This window comes from Pongo pygmaeus, chromosome 3, assembly GCF_028885625.2.
Source record: "Pongo pygmaeus isolate AG05252 chromosome 3, NHGRI_mPonPyg2-v2.0_pri, whole genome shotgun sequence".
Classification (NCBI taxonomy): Eukaryota; Metazoa; Chordata; class Mammalia; order Primates; family Hominidae; genus Pongo; species Pongo pygmaeus.
Window position 1 is genome coordinate 117,322,995 of NC_072376.2, and position 9,235 is coordinate 117,332,229.

Sequence of the window (9,235 nt, forward strand, 5' to 3'; positions counted from 1 at the left end):
AATAACTATAAAATTAAAAATTCTAGCCATGTTAATCAAGAAAAAATGAAAGAACATGCAATTTATCAGAAATAAAAGAGAGAGCATCCTTACTAGTCACATGAACAATAATAGGATGACAAAGGAATACTATGAACAATGCTATGCCCATGAATTTCCTTGAAAGACACAAACTATCAAAACTCACACAAGGGGAAACAATGTAAATATTTGTATGTTTATTTTAAAAATTGAGTAAATAATAACCTTTCAAAAAAAGGAAACCAGTTCCAGATGGTTACACTGGTAAATTTTACTAAACATTTAAGAAAGAAATAATGCCAATTTGTTACAATATTTTCAATAAAATAGAAAGAGCACTAACATTTTCTAAATTATGCTATCAGGTCAACATTATCATATTTCCAAAACCAGATAAAGACATTACAAGAAAAGAAAACTACAGATCAATATCTGTCATGAACTTAGATGCAAAAATCTTCAACAAAGCGAATTGAATCCAGCAATTTATAAAAAGAATTATATACCATAGCTGTTTCAGTCTATTTTGTGCTGCTACAACAGAATACCAAAGACTCTATAATTTATAATAAACAGACATTTATGGGCATACAGTTCTAGAGACTGGAAAGTTCAATACCAAGCTGCTGGCTTTTGATGAGGGCCTTCTTGATGCATTAGTACATGCCAAGAGGTGAGAGGGTGAGAGAGAGAGCTCACTCCTAAAGACTTTTTATTTAAGGCATTAAAACTCCTATGCGGGTGGATCTGTTGTGGCCTAACAACATTTTAAAGACTCCACCTCCCAATACCATTACACTGGCAATTAAATTTCAACACGAGTTTTGGAGGAGACAAACATTCAAACCATAGCAATAGCTAAGTGGGATTTACTCAAGGTATATCAAAAACAATCAGTACAACCCACCACAACAGGTTTAAGAAGAAAAATCATATGATCCTGTTAATTGTTACAGAGAAAGCATTTGACAAAATCCAACACCTAATCAAGATTAAAAAAGAAAAAACACCCTCAGCAAACTGGAAATAGAGGGAACCCACTTAACTTTATAAAGAACAGCTACAGAAAAACTAACATCATACTTACTGGTAAGAAACTGAGTGCGTTTCTCCTGACATCAGGAACACGACAAGGATGTCCTTTCTTGCCACTTCTATTCAACATTGCAGTGAAAATCATAGCTAGTGCAATAAGACAAGAGAATGAAATAAATACGTGTTAGTAGAGAAGAAAAAAATAAAACTGTCTTTATTCATAGAAGACATGATTGCTTGTGGAAAAGCATTCTATAGAATCAACAAAAAAAATTCTTGGAATTAATACGTGAGCATTGAAATTTCACAAGATACAAAGTCAATATACAAAAGTCAACTGATATCCTACATATAAAAATGAACAATTGAAATTATATATGGAAGGAGGTACTAATTACTAACATCAGAAACAACCAGGTAGATTTATTTTACAGATTTTATTATAAAATATAAAAATACTATAAAGAGCTTACAACAAATTGAAACTGGAACTAAAAATTTCCAACAATATCAAAGAAATGTAAGAACCAGACAATGTAATAGTTATTTCTTCAAAGCAGCTTAAGAAAGATAGTACCATCCATGCAAACTAGTCTAAAAAACACAAGTAAAAGTTTTCTAATTATTTTTTAAGGCTAATGAAAGCTTGATACTAAAACTTGACTAGTTCATTATAAGAAAGGAAAATTGAAAGTCAATATATTTTATAAATATAATGCAATGTTTGTAAAACTATGAACAAATAAAATTCAAATGTATATACTTTAAAAACTATATTACAACAAACTTGAACTTATTCCAGAAAGCAAGGTTGCTTTAATATTATAAAATTAAAGTAATTCATCACATTGGCAAAATAAAAAGGAAAATTCTATGAAGACCTCAAAAGATGCAGGAAAAGCATTGGAAATGATTAAAGACCATAATTAAATTATCTTAGAAAATTATGATTAGAAGTTTCTTATCTGATAAAACATATCTATAAAATAATATCTACAATAAACATTATATTTAATGCTACAGTATTAAAAGTTTTCATCATGGGACTGGAAATAAGATAAGAATGTACCCTATTACCATTTGTATTCATTACCATTTTGAAGGTTTCTACTAGTACAATATGGCAAAAAAAAAAAAAAATGAAAAAGAAGGAAGGGACAGGGAGAGAGATACAGAGAGAGAAAAAAAGAGAGCAAGAGAAGAGGAAGAACAAGGAGAAGAGAGAGACGGAAAAGTGGCAGGAGGCAGGGAGAAAGAGATAAGGAAGGAAAAAGGAAGGAAGAAAGTACAAAAATGGAAAATAAAGAAATAAAACTTTTATTTACGGTTCACATGTTTTTACATTAAAAAGCCCAAAGTAAATACAGATAAATTACTAAAAGCAATACAACTTAAGCAATGTCTTTGCACAGAGGAACAGCATTTAAAAAGCAAAGGTATTTGTATGTACCACCAATAAGAAATAAAACTAAAAACTCACATTTAAAATAGCATAATAAAATATGTAGGAAATGAGAAAATATGTAAAAGTTCTAAATATGCAAATCAATAAATTATTGTGAGAAACACTAAAGAGACCTAAAAAAACTGACAGGTTACTAATATACCAAGTTTTTAGATTGGAAGACTCAGTATTCAATAGATTTCAGTTTTCTGCAAATTGGCTTATGTGTTTAATGCAATTCCTGTAAAAATTCTAGCAAGTATTTTGTTTTGTTTATATTTTTGTAAAAATGGGCAATCAGATTTTAAGACTAATGGAATGCAAAGAGTCTCAATTAGCCAAGCTATTCTAAAAAGAACAAAATTTGAAGACATTACATAAATTAAGAGAGTATGGCATTGGCACTTGGATAGACAATTAAATCAGGGCAAAATAGAGTCCAGCAGCAGATTGTCACCACTACTAACACTTGACTTAGGGCAAAGATGACACAATGCTGTGGAGAAAGGGAGGCTTTTCAAAAAAATAATAACGAGTTAATTGCATATTCAGAAGAAAAAATGATTCTTAACACACAATTCACTCCACACTCAAAAATCACTTCCAGATGGATTATAGATCAAAATTTACATGAGGTAAAACATAGCTTCTGGAAGATAACATAAGAGAATATCTTCATAATTTTGCAGCAAAGATTTCTTCAACAGACCACAAAATGTACTAATCATTAGAAAAAATATTTATGAGTTGGATTACATTAACATTTCATGGATTACAGAAAACTAAAAAATTATATAGAATTATGTAAAACTATATTAAAATTTAAAAAATCCGATTTTCATCAAAGACAATACTCTTCAAAGGCAAACAAATAAGGGAAAGAAAATATTTGCAATACATATAACATATATATGTTATATGTGTGTGTTTGTGTGTGTGTGTTTATCACTCTTACAAGTTAATAAAAGACAGGCAACACAATTTTAAAAATAGGCAAGACTTGAAAAGACAGCTCACTAAATAAAATATTCAAATGACTATTAAATATCTGAGTTGTTGCAGCTTGTTAATCACCAGGAAAATGCAATTTCAATTCACAATGTGTTGATACTATTCTGTTTGTTGACGTGGGTGGTGACTATAAATGTGTTCATTTTATATAAAATTATTAAAATACATTTATGATTTGTACACTCTATGTATTATACTTCAATAGAAATGTTTATTTATACAAGGGATAAGTGAGTTTGGGAGTTAGGGGGATTTGGTTGGTAGAGATGGCAGAAAAAATGCTGATGGTATTTACCCTCATATTTTCCACATGATTTCCTTTTCTCATCTCTGTCTCTTTTCTTTTCATCACATAATTACATCGTAAGTGTTTCAGTAGAAGAAGTGTGGTGATGGTGTTAGGATTAGGGATGGAAAAAGCAAAATTAAGGTTATTCCCTTCTCCGTTGTATTAGTCTATTCTCACACTGCTATGGAGAAATACCCGAGACTGGGTAATTCATAAAGAAAAGAGGTTTAATTGACTCACAGTTCCACATGGCTGGGGAGGCCTCGGGAAACTCACAATCATGGTGGAAGGCACCTCTTTACAGGGTAGCAGGAGAGAGAATGAGTGCCGAGTGAAGAGGGAAGCCCCTTATAAAACCATCAGATCTTGTGAGAACTCACTCACTATCACGAGAACGGCATGGGGGAAACTGCCCCCATCATTCAATTATCTCCACCTGGCCCTGCCCTTGACACATGGGGATGATTACAATTCAAGATGAGATTTGGGTGGGAAGACAGAGCCAAGTCATGTCACCCACCCATTTCCTCCTGTTTTAGTTCTGTGTTCCTTTCTGTATAATGAATACTTTAGCAGAAGGAAATGGAAGATTGAGAGTAGGAGTTTCAAGTGAGAAGATCAAACTTTCCTCTTATTCCCCCCAGTCTTGATAAATTAGTCCTGCTGCTAGATTAACACTGGAAGAGGGTGCTTGAGGAGTCAGTCAGTTATAGGGTTCACTGCTCTGAAGGGGAAGAGTCAGAAAATAACTGATGGTGACAAGAAGTAGGGAAATGAAACACCAATGAATAATCTAGGCTGTATCTAATGGAAACAGAATAGCTGAACAGTGAAGATCATGGGCATTAGAGATAGACCAGCATTTAAATTCTATTACTGTGTGACTTTAAGCAACTTACTTATTTCCCCAAATTCTCAATTTTCTCATCTGCAGTGTGTATGAAATACCAATGCTTATTTCAATTAAATTGTAATGTTTAAATAAAAATGATGTACATAAAATGCTTATGGATACCTGATATAGTTTGGCTCTGTGTCCCCACCAAAATCTCACGTCCAATTGTAATCCCCATGTGTCAGGGGAGGGGCCGAGTGGAAGGTGATTGGATCATAGGGGCACATTTTCCCCTTACTGTTTCATGTATAGTGAGTTCTCAGGCGATCTGATGGTTTTAAAGTGTATGGCACTTCCTCCTTCACTCTCTCTGTCTCCTGCTACCACATGAAGAGGGCCTTACTTACCCTTCAACTTCAGCCATGATGGTAAATTACCTAAGGCCTCCAAGTGTCATGCTTCCTGTTAAGCCTGTGGAACTGTGAGTCAATTAAACCTCTTTTCTTCATAAATTACCCAGTTTCAGGTAGTTCCTTATAGCAGTGTGAAAATAGATTAATACAATACCTGATGCAGAATAGGTACTAAAAATATGTTAACTGGGAAAATTATGATAATGATAGAGTGTTTCAGAATCTTGCATCAACAGTCTTTTATTTTATAACCTTTTTAGGTTGACTAGCCCTCAGACCAACAATGTCATTGGTAGAAGAGGGCTGTCCATCTCATCTGATACAGGGCTCTTTAGGCGGCTTCTATACTCATTAGGTTCATAAAATATGAACTGTTCCAGATGACTAGTAATAAGACATTTTCACTGATGGCAATTGATGTTTCTACTTTCCAACACATCAAAGTCTATCAAAAACTGAATCCCTTGCATTCTGACATCACTCCATATGCTGCAAAATTTCTTCTACTAACTTTAATTTTTTAGGCACCTAGTATTGAGCACCTATTATCTATCTGGCACTGCTTACACTGATAATTTAAAATTAAAAGATACATTTGGTATTCTCTGTTAAAGCAGAAAAACAAAAAGATGAACATAATATTGGAGGATAAGTGTTATAACAGACAAAAGCCTGGAAGGTAATGGAAACACAGAAAGAGAATATCCAAACCGGAATAACTGACATGGGCAGAAGGATGATAAGAAAGGATGCCTGGAGAATGTGATGGATGAGCTGAGTTTTAACAGATGAGCAGGAATTAGCTAAATTAGAAAGAGGAGAGAGGTCATTCTAAGGAACTTGTATAGAGGCAAAGTGATATGCGAGAATATGTTGGATTTAGGAAAATATGAATGGTTCAACAAGGCCAGCTACTTGCATTTTAAATGACTGATGCTTAGGTTTGTCAAGTTTAATATTTTACATGCAACATTTTATCTGTCCAATTGTGGAGTTAAAACTGCATATACTTGTATTGACCCATTTTCAATAAGAAAGAGAATTGATAGCACATACATGATCTATCAGACCAATTAAATTCCATTGTAAACAGAAAGTAGAATGTTTTTAAAACTTACTTTTGCGTTTGCCTAGTAATCATAATCTGATCACCTGAGATATCCTAAAAGGCTCCATAAGAAATATTTATATTGTATTTTAGGAAACTCAACAATGAGCTCCCAGCCTCAGTCTTCCCAAGTGATAATATATACAACTTTTAATTTTGTCCCACAGAAAAATGATACAACTTCTTTTTTTTTTAGATGAAGTCTCATTCTGTCACCCAGGCTGGAGTGCAGTGGCATGATCTCAGCTCACTGCCGCCTTCGCCTCCCGGGTTCAAGCAATTTTCCTGCCTCAGCCTCCCGAGTAGCTGGGACTACAGGTGCATGCCACCATGCCTGGCTAAGTCTTTGTATTTTCAGTAGAGAAGGGGCTTCACCATGTTCGCCAGGATGGTCTCAATCTCCTGACCTCATGATCCACTGACCTCGGCCTCCCAAAGTGCTGGAATTACAGGCGTGAGCCACCGCGCCCGGCCACTTCTTTCTGATATTATCTTGTTCTGTGACTCTGAATTTAATGGATGTTCATCAAGAATGAAAAGGCAACTTCATTGTGTTGAAGTCTGAATGATTTTAGGTGCAAAAACGATAGACTACAGCCTATCTTATCATATGCATTCCAGGATTACATAAAACACACCCAGAAAATCATAAGCCTTATTCTATTTAAACACCATTCAGCTGGAATAAATCTTGCCTGATTTTAAAATCTGAGCACCCAAATACTCACTAAAATTTTAGTGAGTTTACCCAGATAAATAACTCTCTTTATAAACACCTGCTTTTTGAGATCCTTTTCTTCAGGACTTTATTTTTTATTAAACTCAAAATTACGAGAGAATAATCATTCCACAACATGAAATAAGAACTATGCACAATTTATTAGGAATGATAATAAGTCTGGCTAGATTTTCAAAACTACAAATAATATCCAGAATGATTCTGGTATTAACTTCCAGGCCATTCACGTTAGATAACTGGTATCTCAAAACTAGTCTTGTCTGAATGTTCATATTCTGAGTCTATAATCTATATGTGTGTGTGTTCCACACCAGTTTGCATTAAATGGTGCCTAATTTCAGTCTCTCTACCAGAAAGGCTCAAACTTCAGATTTCACCAACAGTCTTTCTATGGTCCTATAGTTTTAGGCTGATATCCATCTGATACTGAAATTTAAGGTGTACTTTCTTTCAATATGCTCTGCAAAATGCCAACCATGGTTGCTTATTTCCTGGGGATGACATTCCTTGTGAATTCTCCGATCTGTACTTTGGTGTTGTATATGTGTTCACATAAGCACCTAAATTTTTGGCAGAGAGAAGGCACCAGATTGGCAATAAAGCACCTGAAAATAGCTTTTCACTATGAAAAAGTTGGACTCTATGATGCTTCTTATGTAACATTATCAAAGATACCCATTTCACTACCATTTCATCTTAGTCTAAACCCTACCATGTAATAGTTCAAGATTTTAATGTTTAGATTTTTGTGCCCTATAAATAAAATTCACTACACATTTATAAGCTCTGAATTTACTAATTGAAGATAAAGTAAATAATTGAAGATAAAGTAAATTGAAGAGAAAGTAAATATCTTACAAGAAAATTATACAAACCAATACTAATTTATAATTTGCAGCGTAGCTCAATGAATCTAATATATGATTTTGTATACTTTTACTTGGACAACTTTGGGAACAGTGAATGTGCATGGAATGTTCATTGAAGACTTTGTTTTTTAAAAAATTCCATTAGTAAAACCTATGAACCATATTGTCCTTGCCTCAATCTGCATTTTGACTGTCAAACTCTCTTTCCTATCTGATCACATGCATTTCTATAAGTTTACAGACAGAGAAGGGAAGGTGTTTTCTTTGTTTTAATAAAAAGAAAGGAAGAGATACTTTTCAACACTTCAAATCCCATCAGCCTGGTCAAAGATAATTTGCATCATTTACTTTTATTACCCTCATCAATAGATTCAATTGTATTTCTGCTTAGCCCCTTTATTTTTTGAATTCACTTTTACCTTTCTGATCTTATCTTTACTTATTTCATTCAGGTTTTGAAGAGTTACTTTACCTCTCTATCCTTATAAAACTTCTAAGGACTTCTAACTGGCAATTGTGTAATATCAAAGCCAATTGTCTCTAGTTAGACAATTTTAAATGTGTACAATGATAGCTGTTATCCACAACAACATTTTAAGATTAATCACATTAAGGTCTGTTAAAAATGCAAATGTAATAATAATTTAGTTATATGCTCTCTTTTTTCTATGATTCTGTTTTCTGGGGGATACATATTCCATATAGCTTAAACTCCTTACTTATGAGCATAAACCAGAGTAAAATAAGGGAGTGGATATAAATCTAGATAGCTGCTCTTTTAGTTCAGGGTAAAAGGCTGCTTTCACGTCTCCTCAGGCAGGGAGCAATAGCTACTCCATGAAAATTCATCCACAGCCATCCGTCTACCCTGACCATTAACACTAAGGTGGGTTCAGGGAAGGATCAGAACATGTCTATATTTTGCTTTCAAGTCACAAACTTTGCCATTTTATATCTACAGAGGCAATCAGTACAACTGTGCAGAACTTCTGGAAGATTGGCACAAAGCATTTTAAAAATCACTTTCTAGTCTATATTAAATTCTTCAAAAATACTTATGAAGAAACAGGAAGTAACTAACTTTCCTTACCTTTTCAAGAATTCGCTCGTGAGAAAAGGTAATATATGAAACTTGTCGTGTTTTAAAAATCTTCATACTCTAGCCAAAAAAACTTAATAGATAAATAAATTTTCCTAGTAATATAATTTTTACTTTAGGGCTTCTTTAACTCTTAAAACTTCCTTATTAACAGCAAATTTTCTTCATTTTTTTTCTTATCTTAATTTTCTATGACTAGTCTTCTTTTTGATTGCAATTCCAAGCTTGTAGAACAACTCAGCAAATGTCTTGGGGTGAATGCCTGAGCCCAAGGCCTCTTTACTCTTGGGGCCAAGTCTGTCTGACAGATTCTGGAATTACTGATTGTCAGGCTGATTTCTCTTCCCATCTCCATACTTGGTCTGTCCTGCC

At 33.7% G+C, this 9,235-nt stretch overlaps 1 long non-coding RNA gene across 1 annotated transcript in view; it reads right to left on the reverse strand.

Annotated features, from left to right (window-relative positions):
• LOC134739452 (uncharacterized) overlaps positions 1-4,114 on the reverse strand; it is a 132,251-nt gene extending 128,137 nt beyond the window's left edge. Inside the window, exons 1-2 of the long non-coding RNA XR_010126088.1 lie at positions 4,041-4,114; positions 1,109-1,203 (exon numbers count right to left, since the gene is read on the reverse strand). This is a non-coding gene — a long non-coding RNA (uncharacterized LOC134739452). The remainder of the gene's footprint in view (positions 1-1,108; positions 1,204-4,040) is intronic.
• Positions 4,115-9,235: the final 5,121 nt, after the last annotated feature.